Below are 27,346 nucleotides of genomic sequence, written 5' to 3'. Positions count from 1 at the left end.
TATATATATACTAGCATTTATCCACACATGCTCTGCATGTGCAAATTATTATTATTTTTTTTCAGAAAAAAAAAAAAAAAGAGTTGGTTATTGCAGAGAAAAGAAAATGGGAGAGAGAAAAGTGGGGTTGTGGGTATTTTTTTTAATTTTTTTTTAATAAAAATACATTTTGTAAATGTCTCAATTATCCTTGTGATTTAATTCATTCTCAAAGTTTATTAATTTTGTAGGGTCAATTCTGTCAAAATTTTAGATTTTGACTAACAAAGCCTCTTCTCATAATAATAGTATAGATATATATAGGATTTTTATCAGGTAAGGATGTCCTTACCTAAGGTTTAGGTAGGGCTGGGCACGGGCTGGGTCCAACAATAATTTCACTGGGCCCGGGACTGGCCCGTTTTTTATTGAGCCCGGACCGGGCCCGTTTTTACACAAACATGGACCGACCCATTTCATTTCGGGCCGGGCTTTCGGGCCCAAAAACCTGTATTTTACCATTTCTAGTAATCTACTTTGCTAGTTTGCTATATATCCAGATTTCATTCACATATCGACCTGGTAAAGATTTGAATCAAAACACAATATCAATATCCAAAGTTCAAGCTGCAAATTCGAATATCCATAATACATAATACCCAAATTCAAGTACTTATCAAGAACAATTAAAGCTACAATTGAAATACAAAATGTCCAAATTTAAATACGAAGTCCAAATTCAAGTACAAATACGCAATGAAATAGAAAGTCCTAATTCTAATACAGCAACTTAGTAGCCATTCTTCCAGTCTTTAATCCAGCAGTTCAAGATCCAACTTAGTAACCAAACAATCACAACTCTAGTTGAAGCTTTCCCCTTTTCTGAACTTCTGCAAATGTCACACAACAAGAAAAACTGTAAGAAACTCCATCCTAACTACATATTCTATTTGGCTTTATCATACTCATCATGTCGATGACTCCAAGTCCAGCCACAGCATAATCTAGAATTAGTAAAACAAAGTTTATACTTTATAGGCTAAGCTGAGACCAGATTATACTTTAGTAAAACAAAGTTCCACAACAGACTTACAAGTAGCGGCACGTATATCAGGCTTATCAATCCCGAGAACCTCAAATGATCTCAGGGCTTCATACGCCTCTTCTAAACTGTGATATTCAACCAAATCAAACAATTACATGTCGTCCATATTAGTTCCACACCCAAAAAAGCACTGACTACAGTAACTACACATTATCAATCAATCAAGCATGAAGTAAATTAACCAACACCAAAATCACTAAGCAGTTCGACAGAGACTAAATAGCCAAATTACTCTAATTTTTTGCACAAATTAACCAAAGTGAACACTGAAATTGAAAACTTCAAATCTTAGAATTCTCAGTCACATTTAGTTGAAATGAATCATGAATGAGAGAATTCTCAGTCACATTTAGTTGAAATGAATCATGAATGAGAATATTCATATCTTCTCATTTATCGCAGAAACCAACAGGAAATCAATTTCAGGGTTCAATTAGGGCTTAAATTCACCTGTTGAAGGATCCATGGGTGAAGAGCTCAGAAGCGGCGGATTGGTTAGAGTCGGAGATCGGGTGGAAGACTCCAGTCCTGCAAGAAATGATTGTGTCAAAATACTTAATCTTGGAATGCAAAGAGAAACTAAGAGAAACTGAGCAAAGAGAAACTAACCTGCCCAGATCGAGTAAGCTAGCTGAAGGTTCAGATCGAGTATGTAACTGAAGGTTCAGAACTAGTTTGGGAACTTCAGATCGAGTATTTTCAATGAAGGTTCAGATCGAGTTTGATGAATTAGGCTAAGACTGAAGTGAAGAGACAAAGAGAGAGAGGTCTTGGAGATGGCGGAGATGGCGGAAGCGGCCGGAGGAGGAGCGCCTGGGCTCGGTACAGATCGGCTTTGTGAAGGAGAAGGTCTCTCTCAGATCGAGTTTGGGTTAAATCGATGAATTGAAGGCTAAAAAGGAAGTGAAGAGAGAGAGAGGGCTTGGTGTTGGCGGACATGGCGGAAGCGGCCGGAGGAGGCGCCTGGGTTCGGTTCAGATCGCCTTTGAGATGGCGGCCTCTCTCTCAGTCTCTCAGATCGGGTTTGGCCGTTTGGGACTTTGGGGGAAGAATGAGGCGAGAGTGCGAGACATTTAGTTCACTTTAGGTTTAGGTCAGTAGGGAATATAATTCAGTATACCTGATCCTATGACAATATTTTGTGGCCTTATATTGACCAATAAAACACTGACACGTGTCTCTCTTTTACCTAATACGGGCTTGACGGGCTTTTTCAAATTTGAATGTCAAGGCCCGGCCCGAACCGTTTTGGTGAATAAAAAAATAGGGCCCGGTCCGAACGGGTCGGGCTTTCACAGGCCGGTCCGGATTTGCGGGTTTTCGGGTTTAAACGCCCAGCCCTAAGTTGAGGTACGGATTTGGTGTTTTCACCCACTTTTCGATCATATTTTCACATCTTAACCGTTCAGTTTTTAGGTCATAATGTATAGATCACCTCTGCAAAATTTCAGCCAAATTGGTGATCGTTAAGGCGTCCAAAACTGCAATTTACACGAACGGACCGAATCTGTTTTACCGGAACCGTTCGTATTTATAATGGTAAATTGCAGTTTTTGATGCCTTAACGATCACCAAATTGGCTGAAAATTTGCAGAGGTGATCTATAAATTATGACCTAAAAACTGAACGGTTAAGATGTGAAAATGTGATCGGAAAGTGGGTGAAAACCGGAAATCCGTACCTAAGGCTAGGTAAGGACATCCTTAGTGTAGCCGGACTATATATATATATATATATATACACACACACACACACACACGTAGACTTCTATTTTTTATGTATTGGTTTAGTGAACTGTAGTTCTTTTAAAATTAGAGAGCATACATGATACACCTAATGCTGAATCCTCATTAAGAACACTAATTAGCTAGCTCGATCAGTCGGAGATGCCTAAGTACCAAGTAATAAGAAATAACTAAAACTGGGCATTATATAATCCGGTACATATCTACCAAACTTCATTTAAGCTCACATGAAGTTATCTTTCTCTACCACATACTAATACAAGAAGTTTCAGATCTAACTCCCTCTATAGGTCATATTGCTAAAATTTGTGTTTAGTTAGGCATGAATGTCTGGAGTAAGATCAATTATCAAACAGTACAATTAATTGGATCTATTACATATAACTTTCATCTTTAAGATTTAACGTTTCTCATAAATGGCTAAGATTTGTGGCTAATTAATTAGTTCTGTAATTTAGTAACAGAGTTTGCATGCATATAACCTGTAAATTTTCCTCAGTAACAAATATATTGTAAATATTTTACTATCAAAAACGATAACGGTATACAGTCATGTCCAATTCTTATATATTAAGAAAATTTCAAATTGAGAAATATTGACATTGAAGTTCTTGGCAAAATTCAGCATGCAAAACAAGTACTTGTTGCTCAAATAAATAAAAAAATTTAAAAAAAATTAGCATGTAATATAGTTTTTGTTCCTTTGGTGAGTTTTAGTATATATACATGGTATATAGCTAGTAACCATGCAACAAGTAACCTTCGGATAAGGAAAATTGGAGCTCGGGTTTAACAAAATGCATGAGTACCTCAACCACCTTTTGCTCATCAATAGAAAATAAGTTACCCTCGATCTTACTCCTATTTATACCTTGTTGATGTCATAATTTGGTTCGACAAATACTTTTGACTTTTCAACTCATTTCACGTAGGACGCGTTGAAATGTCAAAGATTCCATGTAAGACTCTGACCTTTCAACGCACTTAAACCTTTCATCGACAAAGAAAAAATAATCCTAAGATGGAAATAACCATGACTAGTGAGATGCCTCACTTTGGTACTCCAAGTCTTCAACCTTGGATCTCCACCTCTTAAGTCTTGGACGGTCACCATGTGATTGACTCACCACCTTGGATGGCAAGGCAAAAGCATATCAAGACCTCACTACTAGAAAAGCATAGTTTAAAGGAATCAAGAGTCTCAACCCCCAAGACCAAGAGTTCGACCCCCAAGCTTAGAAGCCTCGACCTCTAAGGATCGTGACCACGAGCTCCAAGGCTAAAGCCTCAACCTCCAAGGTCACGCACATGCAATCGTCATGAAGAGACATGGAGCACCAATCAAGGCAAAATCTCACCAACCATGCCAAGTGTCAAGTTCTGACATAAGGCATGGCCTAAGAGTAATTCAAGGAAAAGGAAAGCGTTGATAAGCGACACCTGTCTCTTGACCCTTCACCAACCAAATCAGATCACATGGTGGTGACACGTGTCATAGAATCTGTCAAACCCATCCCTTGGAGTGTCAATAAGCAGGAATCATGGGCTGACACCCCGATTTTAGGGAAGAACCCATACTTTTCTCTTTCCATCTCAACCAACTTTCTCCTATAAATACCTAGCCGTCACAAGGCTGACGAGAAGACGTCAGCTTTCTCTTCTCTCCCAACACTATGCCAAAATATCTATGCCATGAAGCTCTTCAACTAGAGGCAGTGGACGCACAACATCAGGTGAAGGAAGCCCTAGGCGAGGCTATCTGTTTCACCCAAAAAAGGAGCGTGGAGGCCCAACATCAGGTGAAGGAAGTCCGAGACAAAACTATCAGTTTCACCCAACAAAGGAGCATGGACTCCCAACACCATGTGAAGAAAGCTCGAGGTGAGGCTATTAGTTTCACCTAACAAAGGAGTGTGGAGGCCTAACATAAGGTGAAGGAAGTCCGAGGCGAGACTATCAGTTTCACCCAACAAAGGGGCGTGGATGCCCAACATCATATGAAGGAAGTCCGAGGCGAGACTATCAGTTTCAACCAACAAAGGAGCGTGGAGGCCCAACATCAGGTGAAGGAAGTCCGAAGTGAGACTATCAGTTTCATCCAATGAGGCAGCTTGGAGGCCCAACATCAAGTGAAAGAAGTATGAGGCGAGGCTATCAGTTTCACCCAACAAAGGAGCATGGAGGCCCAACATCAGGGTGATGGAAGTCTGAGGCGAGACTATTAGTTTCAACCAACAAAGGAGTGTGGACGCCCAACATCGTGTGAAGGAAGCCCGAGGCGAGGCTATTAGTTTCACCCAACAAAGAAGTGTGGACGTCCAACGTCAGGTGAAGGAAGTCTGAGGCGAGATTATCAGTTTCACCCAACAAGGCAACTTAGAGGCCCAACATCAGGTGAATGAAGTCTGAGGCGAGGCTATCAGTTTCACCCAACAAAGGAGCACAGAGGCCAACATCAGGTGAAGGAAGTCCGAGGTGAGACTATCAGTTTCAACAAACAAAGGAGTGTGGACGCCCAACATCATGTGAAGAAAGCCCGAGACGAGGCTATCAGTTTCACACAACAAAGGAGCGTGGACGCCCAATGTCAAGTGAAGGAAGTCTGAGGCGAGACTATCAGTTTCACCCAACAAGGCAGCTTGTAGTAAGGCCCGGCCCAAGCCCGCTACGAATGGGCTATGTTGCAATCGAGAAACGAAGTAATGCTCGTAAGTGTAGTTCAACATGGTAAACAACAATCTTTCTCTCTCGGAATACTAAATTGACTTTGATTACTCCCTCCCTCTAAACCTAACCTCTTTTGTCACCACATTGTCTGAAAATTGTTCTATGCACCGATGGTACAAGTGAACCAACAGATCTCAGCGGTTGATATTTATAGGGAGCATCTTTTTTAATAACAAAAATGTACTTAATTGATGTTATCCAGCCGTCATTTTGTTGGTGTAAATGCACGTCTGTTCACTGAATACTCTCTCCCTTGTCTAGTGCCATTCACAAATGGAGTCATGTACCTCCGTTTGCACCACCCACTTTCAACATGATTATTACTTCATGAAATTCTACCTCGCACAAATTTTCCGTTTTATAAATATTGTATTCGTGACTTTCAATGAGGAATGTGGATTCAACTTCTCTGCAGTGACAAACCATACAGTTAGGTGAATTTCATATAATTTGGACCATCACTATGATCCAATGGTTTTGGGAGCAGCCACATCATCTAGCATAACTTATTGCATTTTTAGTCACTAATGAAGCCCAATTCGCCGTTAACATTCTCTTCCTCCCTGTCCTATCTATTGAGTCTATTCTATTCCCAACTTCATAACCAGTTCTTTCATGAAATCAATGATTTTCTTTTACAAGTTTGGATTTTAATGGGTTCTTCCTTGACCTGTATTTATTGGGCTTCTGATGGTCCTAATGATATATGCATATGGGGAATGGGGGATTTTTATCCCACTTGAATTTTAATACCAAATTCGTTTAAGTTTTCATCCAAAGTTCTAAACTGAGGGGAGACATCGAATCTCCGAAATTCGTTAAAGAGGGTTCTTCAATCCCTAATATGTTCCAATTATACTGAAAATCATGGATTTAAAGATGGAGTAGTACAGAGTACTATCATCACATCCACCACTTTCCCTTTACTTCCCTTCCCCGTAATTTCTGTAGCTCAATCAAACTCTTCAAGTAGACTTAAAAAAATCGAAATTCTAATTGATGAACTGAACTACAGAGAAAGCCAGGAAGGGGTCGATGTCGTCGATTCTATCAAATTGTGACAGGACCTGCCCCGGATTTCACCCTGAAATCCGAAGTGGACATGCGGGGCCCACCTTAGAAGAAATTTTGCCAAAAATTTGGCAGAACTTCCCCTAAAGTGGACAACCCAAAACCTGTAGAAAGAAAATTTACACTTCTAAATCACCCATCCTTATTCTCCTGGAGCCACCCTGCTCCCCCAAACAACATCAACCAAAATCATATGACACAAAACACAACTTAAATAACATTAATTTCCTCAGGTAATCAGAGCAAATCTAATAGCAAGGGTGATCAAGAAAAACCTAAATCAAATAAAAACGCGGAAGCCACGCTGTTGTCTATGCCTCAACTCCAATGTACGCCCGACCTCAACTAATTTCGCCTGCAAACTGGGCATTTGAAACCGAAGGGCCCATGGGAAAGTAATTGAAAAACCCGTTAGCGTGAGTGGACAAAAATAAATAATTTAATATGAATAAAACAAAATAAAACTTCATACTTTCCCACATTTTTCGATATATATAAAATCCGGATGCATGCAACATTTATAAAACACTTAAGAAAATAATCCGAAAAACGTTGAACTCCAGAAAACCGACTAGCCCCGCTAGCCACAACAACAGAGTAAAAGATTGAAATTTCAATACTCGAAAATATAAGTCCAGCCCCGCTGGTTAAGAAAACTCAGACTAGTCCCCGCTAGTCAAAAATAGTATAAGTAGGGGAAGATGATAGCCATACGAATGAGCCTCCCAGGCTCGGGTGATAGCCTCCTAGGCTAAAGTACTCCCATTACTCCCGTAATATACCCTTACGCCACTAAGTGTAGCGATAGGATACCGGGCTACAGAATTACTGTCACAGAGACAGTAACCTGCGCCACAAAGGCGGAGGGCTACAGTGATCCCATCACCGCGCCACAAAGGCCGAAAAATCAATGCTAGCATGATAAAATCACCCCTCAGTATGGCACAGGGAAACATAACCGAAAATCCAGTAAATCCATAAATACATAAGGCTTCCCCAACTCTCGCAAATGAATTTCCAACGACGTGTCCCACACGCCAAGAGTATCTCAAATCAATAGCAAAAAGGCGAGAAATAATAATAAATCGTAATCCCCGTAAACCGAAACAAAACAAATTCTAAAATCATCATCAAGGCATTCCCAATGCCAAAATCCGAAAGTCGATAAATAAATACGAAAGATCAATAAATCAACGGCGTGTCCCACACGCCAAAATATTCTCGGGTCAATAATGAATAAGCAAGGAAGTTCAATAATGAACTAATATTCCATTTTGGAAAATACCCTGGAAAATACTTTATTGAAAAACAACATAAATCATAATTTCAAATCCGAGCATAACAAAATTAATATCCGAAAATCACAACCGGAATAATTTATAATCACTTCATGAAAGTCGTCAATGAAAGTAATTCCACGAGATAAATCAAAATTTTAAACAATCCTATGCTCAGAAGATAATATGATAATTAAATAGAGCACTAATTCAAGAATTAAATGCATGCATCATTTTTTAAAAACAAAAGTCCACTCACAGTATTATTCAGGCGATCACGCACACGAGTTCCTTCGTCGAGCAATAGCTCGGTACATCGCCCTGTACACAATTATATTCCGTGAATAGTTATTCAACAAATTAATACGATTCCTAAAATCAATTCCTCATAATTACATCTACACTTCTCCTCGGATGCCACCCAAATTATACCACTAATACCAATTCGTCAATTTAAAGGTTCCAAGGCAGAACCGAGAAATATCCGACGGCCGGATTCTCGTAATTCGATAATCGAAACCCTAAACTTCAAAATTCATAATTAATTCCAAGCTTCTCCAAAATTCACCAAATTTCATATACAAGCTCTACAATATTTATAGGATTTAATGGGCTAAAAACTGGAATTAAAACACAGCCCAACACGCCTCCACGCGCCACCCACAATGGCGGCGCGTGGGACCCATGCGCCGGCAGTCACCACCTCCGATGACCACCAAAAATTGACAGTAGCTGCAAAACAACAAACCCAACAAATTTCTCAACTGCAACAAGTCCCAATTTTACCTTTAAGAGCTCGGATTAAGCCGATGAAGAAAACCCAGAAATCAAGCTTCGGACCCTAGGATGTTCTTCGTTGATTCGACCTCCACGATGCAAATCGGAGCAAGAGGCCTTAGGGGAAACGTTCGCCGGCTCAAGGCGCTCCTACGGTCCCAATTTGGTGGTCGGAAACGGCCGGAAATGGAAGATTTGCCGGAAAAAGCCAAACTGCACCTATGAGGAACTTTGCTTCGATTCAAGGTTTCTCAGCCAAATCGCCACAACCTAAGGCTACTAGGGTGCAGAGGGGAGGGAGGAGCTCTTGTGGTGGCCGGTTGCACGCCGGTTGGTGGCCGGAATGCGCGGAATCGAAGGGAGGAAGAAGGACCCGAAAGGGAAAGAAGAGAGTTCGGGGGAGAGGAGAGAGAAGGTAGATTTCCGGAAATGGAAATCTACCACAGTAACTTTCTATATATATAGAAAGTTACCATAAACAGTAACGTTCACATTTTCGCTTATAACTTTCGTATACGAGCTCCGATTTTTACGTACCACATATGCACGCGCTTGGTTTAACATCATCTACAACTTCTGTGAAGAAAACTTTCTCAAATTCTGGTCCGAACAAAAAGTCGACTTTTAGGGCCACTAAAGTTACCGAAAAAGAGTAAAAGTAAAACAAATTATCATTTACTGTCCAAATGACTAGTAAACTGGTAAATTTAGGTTCGGGACGTTACAAATTGTCTCTTAGAGATGTTTGTATTCATTGGTTTCCCATTTAAACTCAATTGCAAAAATAAAGAAAAGAACAAACAAAAAAGGAGAAGAACGAGGCGGTGAATCGACCAAAATGAAGAACCTGAGAAGGAAAAGTGGAAAACTAACAGCGAGGACTCAACAAAGTTATACAACAATAATATTTTGAAATAGAAAAATAAAATTATTTGACGTAGCTTTTTTTTTTTTTTTTTTTTGAGGTAGGGCCAAAACGGCTGCCCTTACGCCATAACCATTAATGAAACCATAGAATACAAGGGGGGGGACATAGTGCCTAAACCCCATTTGACAATAAGTCTGAAGAGAACACCCCAAAATAATATCAGGAGCCTCCACTAATCCTGTGTATTCTAACACGCACCAATTAGCAAAGAGTGCACGAATGGCTACTCCAATTGCTTTACAATTTTGGCGACATACCGGAAAGATAATGCTCACGCGGAGCCATAATACCCAAATAAAATAAGCTTTCCCACTATGTTGCCACCGAAAACTAATGTCGGTGACACTTAGTTTCATCCTGCCACTAGGAGGCTGCTACCATTTGACGATGCAAGAAACTCGCTTCCGTCCTAGGCCAGACACTGCACTCAAGGTGCGCAAACCGGGATAAAACCCACCTCGTTCTACCCAAAAAGGGTAGCAACTTGTTAACAACATGAAAACACCTAAAATTAAAATACAAAAATAAAAGCAATGAAATTTGACGTAGCTTAATAAGGAGCATTGGGTTCTATTGATGGTCTAAATTGGACGAAATTCACATAAATTCATGATTCATTCACTTTAGAGAATCCAAATCCTTCAATGAGATACCATGAAATAACAATAATTGTTTCATTAATTGTTCACCAAATATTGGTTTTGAAAAATACAATATGTTACTGGGTGACAAGTAAATTTAGGTATTGTTCAAGTAAATCCGAAGTGTGTCTGGCCCAAACTCTAGGTTACTTGACCTAGCGGTAATAGGGTTTTAATTAGAGATAATCTCGGAGAATATCTTAGAGATATTCATTCATTGTATGATTACCTTTCCTTGTACAATTAAGATTCTATGCATTGTAATCCTTTATATAAAGAGACCCCAATTATCAATGAGAATACACAGCAATTTTCTCTCAAATATCGATTCCCTAAAACACGTTATCAGCACGAAGCCCTAACCCTGAAACCCTAAATTTGTAGCCTTCATATCCCATCAACCTCCGCCGCCCACCTTGAAGCTCTCAACTCCAAGAGTCCAGAACCGGCGGCGCCACCCCTAGAACCAGCCGGAAAAACACCGAACCGGCCTCCGAAAGTGACAGAAGTTCCCCCGCCTGGTTCAAAGCCTTTCCCTCCGCCTCCGACCGCCATACTGCACCATCAAAAGAGTCTTGATCCCAAATCCCAGGAACCGGAAAAATTATTCCCAGAACCGGCCAAAACATACCCAGACCGGCCACCAAAACCTGCTGCACCTTTGAACCACCGCCTACTTTTCCAACCCCTGCCTCAAGCCCTGTGTAGCCCAGCCCAGAAGAAATGGAAGCAGTTCGGCCCAGAAGCAGAAGGAGACCAGCTCAGCCTAGTAGCAGAAGGAGACCAGCTCAACCCAGTAGCAGAAGAAGACAGCTCGGCCCAGAAGAAAGAAACAAGCCTGAAGCCCAACCTCTCAGCGCACTGACGTAAGCCCAGAGACCTCCCACATCAGCATACAGTCAGCATCCAGTCAACTTGCCATGTCAGTACCGGTGCCACGTTAGCTCCGACCAACTTTTCCGGCGACTTTTTCGACCAAATTTTCCGGTGACCTATTTCGAGGTATTTTTTTCTAAAAGTTCCCATTTTTTTTAGAGTTTTTAATTCAATTTCTCTTCTTTTTATCGGGGACTTGCAACCTCCCTTCTTCTACCCCCTTTTCTTCATCATAGGGGAGACCAAATTAAGCCAAACTGTGGGGGTTCGTGCACACTCCAAGCTTGGAGCTTGTAGAGTCCTCCAAACTCAGAGTTTGTTGAGATAAAACGATCGACCACAAACATCATTGCTTCGATCTAATCCAACCCCTCTTGGAATTGAATTTCTTGGAAGCGACTACCCTCAGAAATTTTTATTGTTTTCATGGTAGTCTTTTTCGCTCCTAAACTAACCATAATTTCTTGTTATTTTTCAGGATGAGAAACCTGAAAAGGTTGAGCTTCGCTCTACTAGAGACAACAGGTGCAGGATACCACAAGTGGGTCCGTGATGTGCGCCAGCATCTTAAGGCTGATGGGATCCTAAGTACGATCCAAGAGCCAAGTCAGGACGTGCTTACTCCTCAACAAGCTGCTACTTTTGAAGCAAATAGAGCTACGAGAGAGGCGAATGAAGCTAAAGCCATCATTCTCATGACAAGGCACATGAATGACGCGCTCCAGAATGAGTACCTCAATGAGGAAGACCCAAGAAAACTATGGGTAGAACTCGAGCAGCGTTTTAGCAACATTCGTGACTCCCTGCTTCCAGACTTAGAAGTGAGATGGCATAGCCTCCGCGTCTGTGATTTCAAGTCTGTACTTGACTACAATTCGGAAGCACTTCGTATCAAGTCTTTGATGAAATTCTGTGGGCAGAAAATCACTGATACGATGTTGATCGAGAAGACTCTCTCTACCTTCCCCGTCTCTGCATTGATGGTAGCCAAGAACTATTGGATTAATGTCAATGCATGACGCATCACAAGATTTCATGAGCTTATTGGTGCCATGAACGTAGCTGAAAAGCACGACAACATACTTGTGAAGAACTATAATTCTAGACCCGTGGGAGCCAAGCCAATTCCGGAGTCTAATTATAGTCGTGCAAGGAGCGAAACCCTAAAGAAATGGATAATTCTGGACGTTCTGGTCCATATTCTTGCCCTAAAGAGGAAGGAAACTGCCAAGATAGGCGTGCACGGAACTGTGGAGGTAAACGTGTGAAGAGAGAGAGAGGCCAAGCCTCTGGCTATGGTGGTGATGCCACCAAAGATAGAAGCCGTCACCAAAGCGCTTCTAAAGCGCCTCAATCAAGGGAACCTGACCATAATGATGCTTGTCTTAGGTGTGGACTACCCGGACATTGGGCAATGAAGTGTAAGGCATCCCAGAATGTTGCAAACGCATACAAGATGTATCGTGAAGCAAGGGAGGCACATTACATGGAACAAGAAGATCAAGATGGCGATCTCGATCTAAGGGTGGAAGACTTCAAGGGTCAAGATCCAGAAACTGGCGATTTTGATTAAGCCTTTTTATTTTCCAAGAGATGTAGGCAATTGCCATATTATTTTTGTAGTAAATGTCAATGGTGTAGTTTTTCTTCAAAGTAGGCTCACCCAAAGTAAGTGTGATGTCTAGGAAGGTTTTGATATAAGTGGTACTTAAGCGAGCCTTGCTCCATCGACATCTCTCTACTCACCTGGTCACATTTTCTTTGGAGCTACCGAAAGAAGTTAGACGACTACCATTGTTTTGCATTAGCTAGTTTTTGGATTAGATTTTCTCTAGTAAAAGAGACAATGATGTAATTTCGTTGGCTTATTAATAAAAATTGAGTTCTTTTCTTTATGACTCCTCTTTTTAATTATGAGCTTTCTCTTTTAGGAATGGATTCTGGAGAACTGCAATGTCTTGCGGATAGTGCGACTACGCACACTATTCTCCGCCATAGGCAATTATTCTTGGAGATGTTGCCTACATATTCCTCTGTGACTACGATGGCTGGGCCATCAGAATTAGTTCAAGGACATGGAATGGCCCAATTCCTTTTGCCAAATGGCACCTTGATTAATGTCGCAGAAGCTCTCTACGCTCCTAAGGCAAATCGAACCTTATTGAGCTTTAAAGATATCTGAGCCAACGGATTCCATGCGGAAATGCATACTGAGAACAGAAAAGAGTTCCTTTGCATTACCTCTAATGATTGCGGACGAAAGCGCATCTTAGAAAAGCTTATGTGTCAATCTAGTGGACTTTATGTCACTACCATTCAACCTATTGAATCCAATAACGTCATAAGAGAAGATCTCTTGGATTCAGACACATTTTGGCTTTGGCATGACCGACTAGGACATCCTAGTCGTGACATGATGATCTATATACTAAAAACTTCACACGGACATCCATTCTTTCGAGTGAAAAGAAGCAAGAATCAAATATTAATTCCCAGACTTAGTGTGACCGCCGCCATAGCCACCTCTGGGGCTGCCGCAGTCCACCGCAGGCCAAGGGCCGCCCTTGTCCCCCTTGACAATGCCAAAAAGGGCGTCACCCATGGCGATGGCGCCATAGGTGCCACTTCCCATGGTTCCAACACCATGATGGGTGATGTAGTCACAAATTTTGCTTCTAATAGCAATTCAGACTCTTAGGCCCAACCAAAATCCTCATTGGTTGCTTATAAGGCCCCTCGCTCATTTTGCAAAACTTGTTCCTTAAGGAAACTAGAACCGAGACCGTCCTACGCAAAGGATCCCAAAATACTCATTCCGTTCTTACAGAGAATCCAAGGGGATATCTATGGACCAATCCAACCATCATGCGAACCTTTTAAATACTTTATGGTATTGGTTGATGCGTCGACACGCTGGTCACATGTCGCGTTGTTGTTCACCCGAAATGTTGCTTATGCTAAACTCCTAGCCCAGATTATCCGTCTACGGGCTCACTACCCAGACCACCCAATTAAGTCAATTCGACTTGATAATGTTGGGGAGTTTACATCGAAAACGTTCGATGACTATTGCATGTCACTGGAGATTGATGTAGAGCATCCAGTTCCCCATGTTCATACCCAAAATGGTCTCGCGAAAGCCACTATCAAACGACTACAAATGATAGCACAGACATTGGTTATGCACACCTATCTCCCTGTTTCCGCTTGGGGATATGCAATATTGCACACAGCCACGCTAATTCGTCTACGACCCACTGTCACCTAACCTTATTCTGCGTTACAGCTAGTAACTAGGTACGAGCCTGATATCTCGCACTTACGCATTTTTGGGTGTGCCATTTATGTGCCTATTACGCCGCCACGGAGTACTGGGTCCACAGAGACGAATGGGCATCTATGTAGGTTATGAATCTCCGACTATCGTCCGCTACCTTGAACCCTTGACAGGCGATCTCTTTACCGCTAGATTTGTGGATTATCACTTTGATGAGACAGTCTTCCAGTCGTTAGGGGGAGATAAGAACACAGATGTTCAACAGGAATGACAGGAATTGTCGTGGTCTGTCCCCACTATGTCTCATCTCGATCCCCGTACCGCACAGTCCGAACTTGAAGTGCGAAGAATAATCGAGCTCCAGAACGTAGCAGACACTCTGCCTGATGCATTTTCTGATGTTGCTACAGTGATGAGATCACATATACATGCTGCAAACATGCCTGCAAGGATTGACATACCAAATACTGGACCTAACGCCACTCCCGTGACACCAGGAGATGGCGCCTCTGCCCAGAATGGCAGTGATGAGGCATCTATGGCCGCAGGTCTAGCAAGGAAGCGCGGTAGACCAATTGGTTCGAAGGATACTCGCCCTAGAAAGAGAGCGAATGAAGCACAAACAAATCCTTTGATCATCGATACTCAAAATCCGTTCCATGAGAATGTTCCGGATTATGGTTATGTCCAAGAGACATCTTTGGGGGACGCCTCAATGTCAGAACCTATCCCTGAGAACGTAGAGATCTCTGTGAATTACACTAGTGTACATGGGACGTGGGAAAGAAACTTCATCATCATTGATCATGTATCCGCATATTCAGTAGCGCGTGAGATTATTGAGACCGATGACATCGAACCACGCTCCGTTGATAAAAGTCAACGTAGAGCTGATTGGTCAAAATGGAAAGATGCGATCCAGGCAGAACTTGATTCTCTAACGAAGAGAAAGGTATTCGGGCCAGTTATGCCAATACCGCCCAGCACCAAACCAATTGGTCATAAATGGGTATTCGTTAGAAAGCGTAATAAGAGAAACGAAATTGTAAGGTACAATGCTCGCCTTGTGGCCCAAGGCTTCTCACAACGCCCTAGAATCGACTATGAGGAAACCTACTCTCCCGTAATGAACGTTATCACGTTCCGTTACCTTGTCAGTTTGGTAGTTTCCGAAAAACTGAATATGCAGCTTATGGATGTGGTTACTGCGTATCTATATAGGGATCTAGATACAGAGATATACATGAAGGTCCCAAATGGACTTCAGTTACCCAAATCAAGTGGCTCTAAACCACGGAGCTCATTTGCAATAAGATTGAAACGCTCACTATATGGATTGAAACAATCCGAACGGATGTGGTATAACCGTCTAAGTGACTACTTGATTGGGAAGGGATATGTCAACAATGAACTATGCCCATGTGTGTTCATAAAAAGAACAAGTTCCGGATTTGCAATAGTAGCGGTTTATGTCGATGACATGAACATAATTGGCACCCTTAAAGAGTTGAGGGAAACTGCTGAACACTTGAAATCCGAGTTTGAGATGAAAGATCTTGGGAAAACACGGTTTTGCCTCAGTTTGGAACTTGAGCACCGTGAAGATGGTATCCTGATTCATCAATCAGCTTATACCCAAAAGATGCTTAGGCGTTTCAATACTGACAAAGTTAAGCCTTCAAGCACCCTAATGGTCGTTCGTAGTCTTGATCCAAAGAAGAATCCATTCCGTCCAAAAGAAGACGACGAAGATGTGCTAGAGGCAGAAGTGCCCTACGTAAGTGCAATAGGCGCATTATTTTACTTAGCACAATGCACAAGACCAGACATCTCATTTGTCCTGAACTTGTTAGCTAGATATAGCTATGTGCCAACACGACTCCATTGAACTGGTGTTAAAGAAATCTTTCGATACCTAAGTGGTACGATCGATATGGGCTTGTTCTATCCCTATAGAGAGACGATGGATTCGGACCCATCATATGTCAAGAACGCCACCAACAGTGGTCTGTGTTCTCTCTCCCCATTCCAAAACGACATAAGTGTTTTGGAAGGTTTTGCTGATGCTGTGTATCTCTCTGATCCGCATAAAGGTCGTTCCCAAAATGGTTATGTATTCACCATGGGTAAGACTGCGATATCTTGGAGGTCTACTAAACAGACCTTAGTCGCTACTTCTTCGAACCATGCAGAGATTATTGCTCTTCACGAAGCAGTTCGTGAATGTATATGGCTTAGATCTATAGTTACGCATGTTCGAAGTAATTGTGGTTTAGAATCCACCACAGATGAGCCTACTAGCATTTATATGGATAATGCTGCTTGCATTGAGCAAATGAAGCAAGGCTACATCAAAGGCGACAACGTACACCAAGCACATATCGCCTAAGTTCTTCTACAATCAACAACAACAGAAGCTCCTTAAGATCAAAGTGAACCAAGTTCGATCTGAGGACAATATGGCAGACTTGTTCACTACGTCATTGCCCAAATCCACGTTCGAGAAACATGTTGCAAGCATTGGTTTGCGGAAGTTATCTGAACTCCCATGATCGTAGTCATCAGGGGGAGATGTCCACATGTTGATCTCGAAACGTGAAGGGTGTGTTGTGCTCTTTTTCTCCTTCGACCAAGGTTATTTTTGTCCCACTAGGTTTTTGTTACGCGGCAAGGTTTTTGGTGAGGCAACGAGAGAAGCACCACGTTTGGGCGACACAAGGGGGAGTGTTCAAGTAAATCCGAAGTGTGTCTAGCCCAAACTCAAGGTGACTTGACCTAGTGGTAATAGGGTTTTAATTAGAGATAATCTTGGAGAATATCTTAGAGATATTTATTCATTGTATGATTACCTTTCCTTGTACAATTCAGATTCTATGCATCGTAATCCTCTATATAAAGAGGCCCCTATTATCAATGAGAATACACAGCAATTTTCTCTCAAATATCGATTCCTAAAACAGGTATCACTATATTACATGAATTTTGATAATTCCAAGATGTTCATTGAATTACAATTTACAAAACTCTTTTTAGGGAAACATTCATTTCCTAACCCCCAAAGGGACAACAACACATGAAAGATATAGATAAGTGGATGAACTTTCAACAAGAAACAAGGTGATCATTTTGATCATAATTGAAATTCATCCGGCAAGGGCAACATTTCACATTACTTCTAATAACTTAAACTCCATTCCTGAAGCTATCATAAGCTTGCAGTACTAAATGGTTATCATCCCATTCATCTTGATATGTCTTGGGTCGAACTAACCAGTTCTTTGCTACTGTCAAAAATATTTGTTCTCTCCATTCTTCTGAGACTAGACACCCACATTGTGCTGCAAGCCAATTAGCATGTTCATCCTGCAAAAATAACACTCCAAATATTTACTCTGGAAATCATGCCAAGTAAAGAGATATCAATGGGACTAAAACATATATTGATAGGGGACAAAGCCGAACTTGCCCGATAATTAAAAATGTCATGAATGTGTCGTTTAGGTTTGCCAAAAGTCTTCCATCATCTCCTCTTTAAGCGCAATTCGATTCGACAAAACTCCTGCTATCCAGTTGCTTTGAAGTTCAAAACTGGGGAAACGAACGATCTGTTACAATGGCCATGAAATGTAAGTATTATTGCATCAACCCATATGAAAAAGAATAAAGATACAACTAAAATGCGGCATGCAATTCAAAGAACAGAAACACATCCTCCATGGTACCCCGACAAAAGAAAGCTATGGTGCCAAGGAAGACATGCTTGAACAGTGGCTCGACACGGTTGTCATCCCCATCCATGGTTACAATGCCATTGGTTTCAAGAAAAGGGAAATGATATTTGTACTAGGGCTGTCAATTCTGACACGACTCGAAACCCGCACGAAATAAAGCGGGTTGAACCCGCACGATTAAAAAGCGGGTCGGTGGTGGGTCAACCCGCCATGACCTAAATAATAAATGGGTCGGCCACGGGTCAACCCGCCAACACGAAGTGAACCCGTATAACCCTATTGTACTATGTTTCTTCTTGAAATTTTAGATGTTCGAAGTGTTTGATCATAGGATTAGACAATTTGAAATATTTCGCTTTTTAATTATTGGATTTAATTATTTATGAATTATTTATAATTAGTTATATTTTTTGTCTTGTGGAGTTTTTAGTGAATTTAATCAATTTATGTATTTTTTTAGTTAAATGGGTCTCATTGTTAACGCTTAAATGAGTCATTTTGTCTAACAAGACACGACCTATTTATTAAATGGGTTAAGCGTGTTGGAAACGGGTAACCCATTTAATAAATAGGTTGGGTTTGGGTTTAAATTTTTGACACGATTATTAAATGGGTTGGGTTTGAGTTTATATCTTGCGACACGACAAATACCTTAACCCGACACGACCCATTGACAGCCCTAATTTGTACCTTGAAAGGAAAATTAAAAACTTTAGATTATTATTTGCTCTAATTTTTGTTGCAGTACTTCACATTACAAAGTGTTAATGCTCATAATACAACCACAAGGTGTCGGCTTCCGATAACATGGACAAGGATCCAATCTTCCGATATGTTGTGAATTCGCAAAGTCCCACTATCTGTCAAGAGAAATACAACGACGTCAAGAAGGTCCGATGCTAAAGTCAGGCAATGTATTTATATTGATAGAGTAGCGATTGGTAGCTATTAAATGCGTAATGAATGAAGAGAGAGACGTGGACCTTTTATAGGTGGAATAGTGAGTTACCTCAGTTTTGTTTTCGATATGGGACTGATATGCTTCAGTCAGATGACTTTTGGTCCTTTATGCAGGAATGACTTTGGGTGGCGCGTGGCGGTGCGTCAAGGCATGTTTCGGCCTAGAACTGGTTTATCGGTGAAGGTTGGCCTGCTGTGTTCCGGGGGGTCACACCGTCAAGGCCAATTCGACAAAGTGAGGTGATCTAGTATGAGTGCTGATTATGGCCGGCAGATACTATGTATGTACACAAAGCAAGTATACCCTGTGCAGTGAAAAATGGTGTCAGCAACGATCAACAACACTCCCATCTGTGAAAACAACACTACCATCTTCATGGACACTTTATATCTGCACATAGGTTCGATTATATCATAAGTTAACGACTTCTCATCATAGTAGCCGAAATTCTTGATTTGGTGAGTTGTCTTACCTCAGAGTGAAGCCACATGTTATCATAGCCACTATCAATCTGCGCCCGTTTAGATTATATCATTAGTCCCAAACTTCTCACACAGTCACCAAATTTGATTCTTATTATGGGTATTATATTACCATAGCGTTAAGCCACATGGTTTGAAAGTCAGGCTTATTCTCAGTGGTTTCGGGAGCAATAGATCTGGATGAAATATGGACCTCTTTGGCAACTCCAGCTATGTTCTAAATTATATCAACAGCACTATAGGAGCTCCCTATCGTAATTACAACCTATGCAAAGCAGGCACCGAATAATCGAAGTTAACGTCCACCAAAGAATACCAAAAAAAAAAAAACAATTAAAGTAGTACTTTTTTTTTTGTTGTTGAGAAAAACAGTTAAGAGTGTTGAGAATATATATATATATATATATATATATATGCCACATGGGAAAAATGGGACATTGCCTATGGGTTTATAAGGGTTTGAGCCACTCCATCCATTGTCAATTAGTTTTGGATGTGAACCCCAGATTACTTTATCATGATATCAGAGCGGGTTACCCACGTGTGCATGCCTCACGGCCACACGAGCTGCACGTCACCTAAAGTTGTCCACATGTATGGCTTGAAAATTCACCACACATGTGGGGGCGTGTTGAGAATATATATACATCCCACATAGGAAAAATGAGACATTACCTATGGGTTTATAAGGGTTTTGGCCACTCCATCCATTGCCAATTGGTTTTGGATGTGAACACACATGTATGGGCGTGTTGAGAATATATATACATCCCACATAGGAAAAATGAGACATTGTCTATAGATTTATAAGGGTTTGAGCCACTTCATCCATTGCCAGATTACTTTATCAAAAAGTAGTCCTACCATATTAACTATCATTTTTTTTGAGTTGAAAATGTCACACTTTTATAAAGTTCAGCAAGCAGTACAATAATGACTTGCCCATAGGGCCGTCAGAAGAAGCCATTACATAGAGCACACTACACTAGCACACCCCTCACACAAGCGTACTACTCAGCACACCCCTAGCACACCCACCTTTTAGTATTAAGCTCAGACAAAGAAAAATTAGAGCTCTGAAGAAAAATAAAAAAGACAACAGAGCCCCAATCTTTCTCCGCATTCTTTCCCGCTCAAGCCAAGAAAAATACAGACCCACCCTCTTTGTGGACAAAGAGAGAAAGGCCCACTACTAAATTAAAAAATAAAAACATAGGCCAACAATGAACCCAAAGCCCCACAGAAGTGGACCATATCCAAGGCCCAATTTCCGCAACCCCTAGAGGAGAAGACAACCCTGGTGTTGCCGCCGCCATCTCCAAATGGGCCCAAAACCTAGCACTGCCGCTGCCGCCACCCTCTCGGAAGCTACTGCTCCCATGGAAACCACTGCCGCCGACAAGGACCAAACCCTGCACCAGATCGCGGCGAACCTTGTCCTGGCCAGCAGTGATGACAGCCTCATCCCTGTCAACGCCTCTGGAGGGAGAATTCCACGACCAGTGCCCTGATTCATCACAGCTTCTGTCCAATGGAGAAGCACGAACCGGATCCTGCCAGTCCCTGTCACCAATCACCGATTGCCAACCAGCCCCAGACGCCTTCGACCAAGGTGCCCCAAGCATCAAAACTTCTCTGATCCTCTCAACCAGAGGATCACTGATATGCAAATTCAACTCCAAACCGGACTCCCGAACTCCAGCCCCGCTCACAGTCAAAAGCAAGAGACCACAGTTTATGAACACAAGGAAACGCCGAGCAAGCCCGCTATCAACCCCGAGGAAAAGACGAGAGAGAGGTGAAAAACCTTGCTCAATCGCAGGTACAAGGCCGCCGCCAAGAAAACCCTCTAGCGAGGGTCAGAGAAGAAAACATGACGTTAATACCACCTCAGTACCATATTAACTATCATGACCTGCTTCATACAACTATACAAGTTGCTTTGTTTCTCATATATTCCCACATTAGCAAGTTATGAGAACACAACCTAGCTACAAGATTTTACAGAAGGTAGAAGTGTGACGGACCTGATCTCGCAAAGGCTCAGGAGTCCGATAGTTGTGGCTGTGAATTTGCCTCCGTTTCCATGTAGTGATACCTGAAAAGAATGTAATTGACAATATTAAAGAGAAGGAGAAACATGTAAGAACCAAATTATTTTTGTTGTATACTCTTGTGGCTCCATTCCTAGTTTAGACAAAATACCGATATTGGTATCAATTAATTAACCACCTTCGATCAACAAGTGTGATTTTGTAACTCAAAATATCTAGTTACGATTAAGGAGTAATCTAATTACTTATATATTTCTTGCCATTGTCTCTTTTTTAATGTAAGACTTTTTCTCTGCACATTTGTAGTTTGTATCGAGCCACATAATCCAAACATATACTACAAACTCAAAAGAATTCAGTCCATACAATTTCCTTGAGTCCATCAATACAACTATAGTGACAGAAGAATAAGTAAAGCTAGCTATCTCTGTATATATGATTGATATTGACTCGTACCAGCACTACTAGAATTTTTCTCATATACATCGGCCAGAAACCGATGTAAAAAAAAATTTGTACACATGTGTTAGTGGGTGATGTAAAAGATCGGCAAAAAATAGACATCGGTTAAAAACCGATGTCCCATACTACAATAAACATCGGATTAGCTTCTAGAATCGATGTTAAACTGCTATTATGATCACAAAATGGTGTTTTTAGATAATGTTAAACCTTCATATTTATGCATTTAATGGTTAACAAAATATAGGTCCAACAGCACTAGTATTCATTTTAACATCGTTACTCATTCTAGAAACGATGTGTTATATTCTCTTACACATCAGTGTTTTTGAAGTTTGCCTGCTGTTTATAACTTTATGGGTACGTGCCATATATCACACTATTTGAGATTGAATCTACATTCTTTTGTATTACGCGACCGATGTTCATTATTCTATTAAACATCGTTTCCTTTTATGAAGTGATGTCAATTTTTCTATTAAACATCAGTTTTTGAGGTTGGCACCGATGTTCATACTTATACTAGACATCGTTTTTAATTTAATAAATCGATGTCCATTGATTTGTTTTACATCGTTTCTTACACAATGTCGATATCCATCGTGTTGTTTTACATCGTTTCTTAGTTAATAACTCAATGTCCATTGGGTTGTTTTACATCGTTTCTTACTTAATAAGTCGATGTTCATTGGGTTGTGTTACATCATTTCTTACTTAATATTTTGTTATCCACTGGCTAATGGGACATCAATTTTTTCTTTTTGAACTGATGTATTAATTCTTATATGACTTCATTTTTATAGTTATATATAAACTGATTTGTAACTATTGCTAATGAGAATACATATCGTAAGTAAATAAATTTTGATTAATGTTGATGCTCAAAGTACATAACAACATCCCAAGTATTTCTATGCATAACATGTCGAAATAGAACAAAAATTTAAGTCTAAATGGTACATAATACTAGAAACAGAAACGAAAGCAAGCCTCGCCGTACTTATATCCCATTTGTTCTTCTGTTTTCACCTGCAAATAAAATGAAATGAACAATTAGCTATAACAAGAAAAACAGAAGGAAAGAAAGGAAAGGAAAAGGGAAAGACAAAAAGACATTGAGCTTACAAGACATTCCTATCCTAGCATCAAGGCCTGCATTTGAAAAGAAGTAACATAGTGTGCCAGTGTGCTACTTAAAGGTTGTGCTAAAGAACTGGTACAAAAAATTTTCTAAATAACAGTGGGATCGGAGGTTCAAATCTTCATTGAAAAGGAAATATAATACATCAGTCACCATTTGTATGCTCCCAAAGTTTTTCCATGAGAATTTTGGCCTGCAAATTAGATTCAACGTCACATCATTTGCGCATAGATATCAATCAGAAAGACCAATCATGGAACACTAAGTTCCCAAGCAATACTTAATCTTGGCGTCTCTGTCCTTCAAAGCAAATCTTTGGATGCTTATGCTTATGATAACACTTTTTACAATATAAAGGTGATCAAGAACTTTAGATTAATTACTGGAAGTACCTGGTAAGAAATCATGATTACATTAATATGCACGTGCCTAGTAAAGTGGTAAACTACAAGTAATCTATACAGGATGAGTCGATAGGCTGCCTGGCTCTTCTTTCCCTAGTTTATCTTCCACTTACAACCTAGGCAGCTCTAGAGAAATCATTTTAAGAAACACAGTTTATAGACACTACAAACACAGAGAAAGTGGCCAAACTTTACGGACAGAAAATTGGTCCTATGGTAAATTACATGTGATGTCTGCATGGAATGACGGCATTCTTAAAGCCAACTGAAACTTTTCTGGTCATCATCATAAGAATTGACCCATGGAACTATAATATGTTTCCAGAATATATCAAGTACACATCACTTTAGAAATCAATAGTAACCATATTAAATGATATGTGCACAAGTGTGTTTGTGTACATTCGTATAAATGAGAAACATTTGATTTGATTCCCATCTAGCTTTTTCACTACATGGCAAATTACTTCTTAAAAGGGCATCCTATAATGCCTAAATCAAAAGTTTTGGGGTTTGACTACCTTTAAACTACATGGGAATACCATGTAGTTTCCACACAAAGAACCAAATATAACAACAATGTTTTGGTAAACAAAAGGAATGATCTACATAGTAGTCTCAGTAAGTTCATAAAGTCTCACCCAACTAGCAGAGTTGCACACCAACTAAATAACTCCCAACACTAATATTAGCAGAGAAAAAAGTGGCATCAACCTATCCTTTTTAGGATTTCCTTTCAATGCAAGGATCCACACAAAGAACCAGATATAACAACAAGGGTTTTGGTAAACAAAAGGAATGATTTACATAGTAGTCTCATGAGCAACACATTTCTCAAAACAAAATTGCAAGAATGGTGTTTAATTTCTTACGTGATGGTTGCAACTAATCGCGTAAAACAATGGGATCGTAAGGAGTCGATGGTATCTTCTCCAAAAACCATAGTGGATTGTACCACCTTTTCAGCCGTCCTGCACACATAAAATTGTAAATAAAATGTACTTAAGGCAGACAAAGTTGAAATTTTATAAATTCAGCTACGGTGAACTAAGAAGAGGCATCTTGAAAGTTATTTGTTAACCAAATGAATATACAAAAAGAAAGAAACTTCTGACTCAGACTCAGGAGTTTTCTGATTTACACTTACAGATACAAAGTCTTTCTAGTGATATCAATATATATACATATATCCTTATAAAGCATGTCCAAACCCCCAAGTATAAAATGTATAATAAAGTTTGCTAACATGTTTTTGTTTCTTCAAGTGAAATAATAGAAGCATTTGTTCCCCCTGCTTCTAAATTGCTGTCAAATGGGCAAAAACATCATAATAAATATGCGGATCTTAGAAGATTTATATTTAAACTTTTGCTGACTAAGAGGCTGTTAGTTGATTCATGAACCCAAATCGTTATTAGTAACTAGAGCTCAGCTCAACTTACCTTGTTTGCTAGAGTATAAATGCCCAGGAGGAAAAGATATCAATCTTTCACAATCATCACTTATAGCTTTCATTTCTGAAGCAAACCAAATTGATCCTGCAAAGAAAATATAAAATAGCTTAAATATGCAAGATAATTAAAGCTTCAGCATATCTAATGATCAAAGGTTAAATACGAATGATCAAGGCTTTAAAGGAGGGAGGTAAAAAACACTATAAAAATAAGCCACAAACTCTTTTATCAGTGTAAAGAAATACTGAAGCAGCAGTCTACCAGTTTGACTGCATAGCTGAAGTCACTTAAGCATGGCTGAAGTCATTGATTACTTACAAGATGCGCTATCACTTCACAGCCACTGCCAGTTCAGAATTGATGACCCTTTAATGTTTCTCTCAACTGCTTGTGGTTATATATCTCACCATTAACCTAAAAGACAGCTCCAAAAATCAAGTAGAAGATTAAGTCAATGTAGTCAGATAAATAGATCGATCAGCCAAACCAATTATAAACTCTAAACTCTGCTCATCTTAGTAAAAGCCTCGGAAAGAGAACATTAGCATCAAAGTTAATCAACAGTTACAGATTTAAGTTACTCAGTCAATCTAAAACCAGTTGCCACTAGCACATGTAATGGACTAACTTTCCATCCTAATAACCATGAATCAAACTAATTACAGAGCTCAGAATCCACGACTCAATGTCAAGAGTTCGAAACTCAAGCTAATTTAAATATCCCATTCTAATTCTTTTGGTAATGAAAATGCATCGATCATCTCTCAATTCTAGCTAAGCAAACTATAAATTTCATCTTTTCTCCAATACAATACAGACTAATCTTCATCCAAAATTGAAGTTTGAGAATTCAAATGTGAAAGAGAGTACCGTGATAATGACGGTCTTGTCCTTGTTGCAGAGTGGCTGATCTCCTGAGGCAGGGTCCACAATAACCAATCGCTAATGAGCAAGGTAACAATCCCCATGGCAATGCAACCCGCTCCAATCAGGACCGCGATGCCGCAACCTACACAAACAGCAAAATCAACCACTCAACAACTAGCCAGAACAAAATCAAACCGATTCGATTCGAGAGACGAAATGCGATCAGTTACAGGCGCGAGTTCGAAAATGCTAGACCACTTGGCCTGAGAGTTGTCTCTCTTGAAAGGTTGAAAAAATGTGAATACCCAGTCTTTCCCAAGCTTCTGTTTGAGAGGATTTGACGGCGGCGGCTGTGGCGGCAACAGACTCTTCAACTTAGCTGCCGGCGAAGGCTTCGAATCCAAGGTCGTATAGTTAGATCTGAAGGTGCAGGCGCTTTTCTCCTTGGAGGCTTGCCGGGGCTAGGTTTGGCGACTGGGGAGGCTCCATTGTGTCCATGAGAAATTGTTGTGTGGCATAGACTGAAATCCCAGAGAGAGACGGAGAGGGTTTTAGAGAGAGAGAGAGAGCGAGCTTGCCAGCTGAGGCGATGGCGCTGGAGAGATAGTAGAGGGAGTGAGCGGAGGAGAAGGAGGTGTTGGTGGCCGTGAAAATAGAGCGGAAGAGGAAGGAGGAGTGGGCTAGGGTTTTGAGGAAAAGTCGGAGAGATGGGTCTTCAGTTTTGTTAGAGATAGTGAGTAAGGATGAAAACGGGCTGCCAGAGAGAGTGGGAAAACTGACCAAGTGTGTGGAAACGAAAATTTTGTTCCCCGCGTATTGAAATTTTTAACTTAGTCTTTTCCGCGTTTTTGAAAATTTTTTATTCAAAATATAGACATCGGTCAACAGTAAAAAACGATGTTAGTTATATTCATAGAAATCGGTTTTTGAGGAATCGATGTTAATGACATTGTTTTACATCGCGTGTATTTCTCACCGATGTAATTGTCGTGATGTCTATGAGCATAATTCTAGTAGTGCAGAAATTTCTGCAACACGAGGCTGAGTATAATGCCCACAACAAACAACCACAGCATCATAAATCTCTTCGAAACCCTCATCACTTGTCTTGCTCTTGGACTTAACCATCCACATGCCACCCTCCACCAAACGCACGAACACCACCTGAGTCTCAAATAGTCAAACCTCACCATCTCACAAATCTTAAACTCGCCGGAGAAGTCATTCAAGTACTTCAACACCTCTCTGTGACCCTGAAACCTTCTCGGGTCTCTCTCTTCATCTTGTTCCTTGGCCGCAAATGGGTAGTCCCGGAACCCCATGATCTCTCTGGGAGGGTTGGTCCTGAGAGACTGGTACATGCTCGAGTGCACTATGGTTCTGTTTG

At 40.6% G+C, this 27,346-nt stretch overlaps 2 long non-coding RNA genes and 1 pseudogene across 2 annotated transcripts; all 3 read right to left on the bottom strand.

Annotated features, from left to right (window-relative positions):
• Nucleotides 1–669: 669 nt before the first annotated feature.
• LOC133742360 (uncharacterized) lies at nt 670–2,199 on the bottom strand. Its single transcript, XR_009862527.1, has 4 exons — nt 1,694–2,199; nt 1,535–1,612; nt 1,073–1,149; nt 670–869 (listed from the first exon to the last, which is right to left on the bottom strand). It is a non-coding gene; the product is annotated as an uncharacterized LOC133742360 (long non-coding RNA).
• A 15,387-nt stretch (nt 2,200–17,586) lies between these two features.
• LOC133744830 (flavin-containing monooxygenase FMO GS-OX-like 4) overlaps nt 17,587–27,346 on the bottom strand; it is a 9,927-nt pseudogene continuing 167 nt past the window's right edge.
• LOC133746248 (uncharacterized) lies at nt 25,088–26,102 on the bottom strand. The gene is made up of 3 exons (XR_009864038.1): nt 25,963–26,102; nt 25,411–25,506; nt 25,088–25,176 (listed from the first exon to the last, which is right to left on the bottom strand). It is a non-coding gene; the product is annotated as an uncharacterized LOC133746248 (long non-coding RNA).

Source organism: Rosa rugosa, chromosome 4, assembly GCF_958449725.1.
Source record: "Rosa rugosa chromosome 4, drRosRugo1.1, whole genome shotgun sequence".
NCBI classification, from domain to species: domain Eukaryota; kingdom Viridiplantae; phylum Streptophyta; class Magnoliopsida; order Rosales; family Rosaceae; genus Rosa; species Rosa rugosa.
Note: the sequence above shows the minus strand (reverse complement) of the source record. Positions and strands in the feature narration are given on the sequence as shown.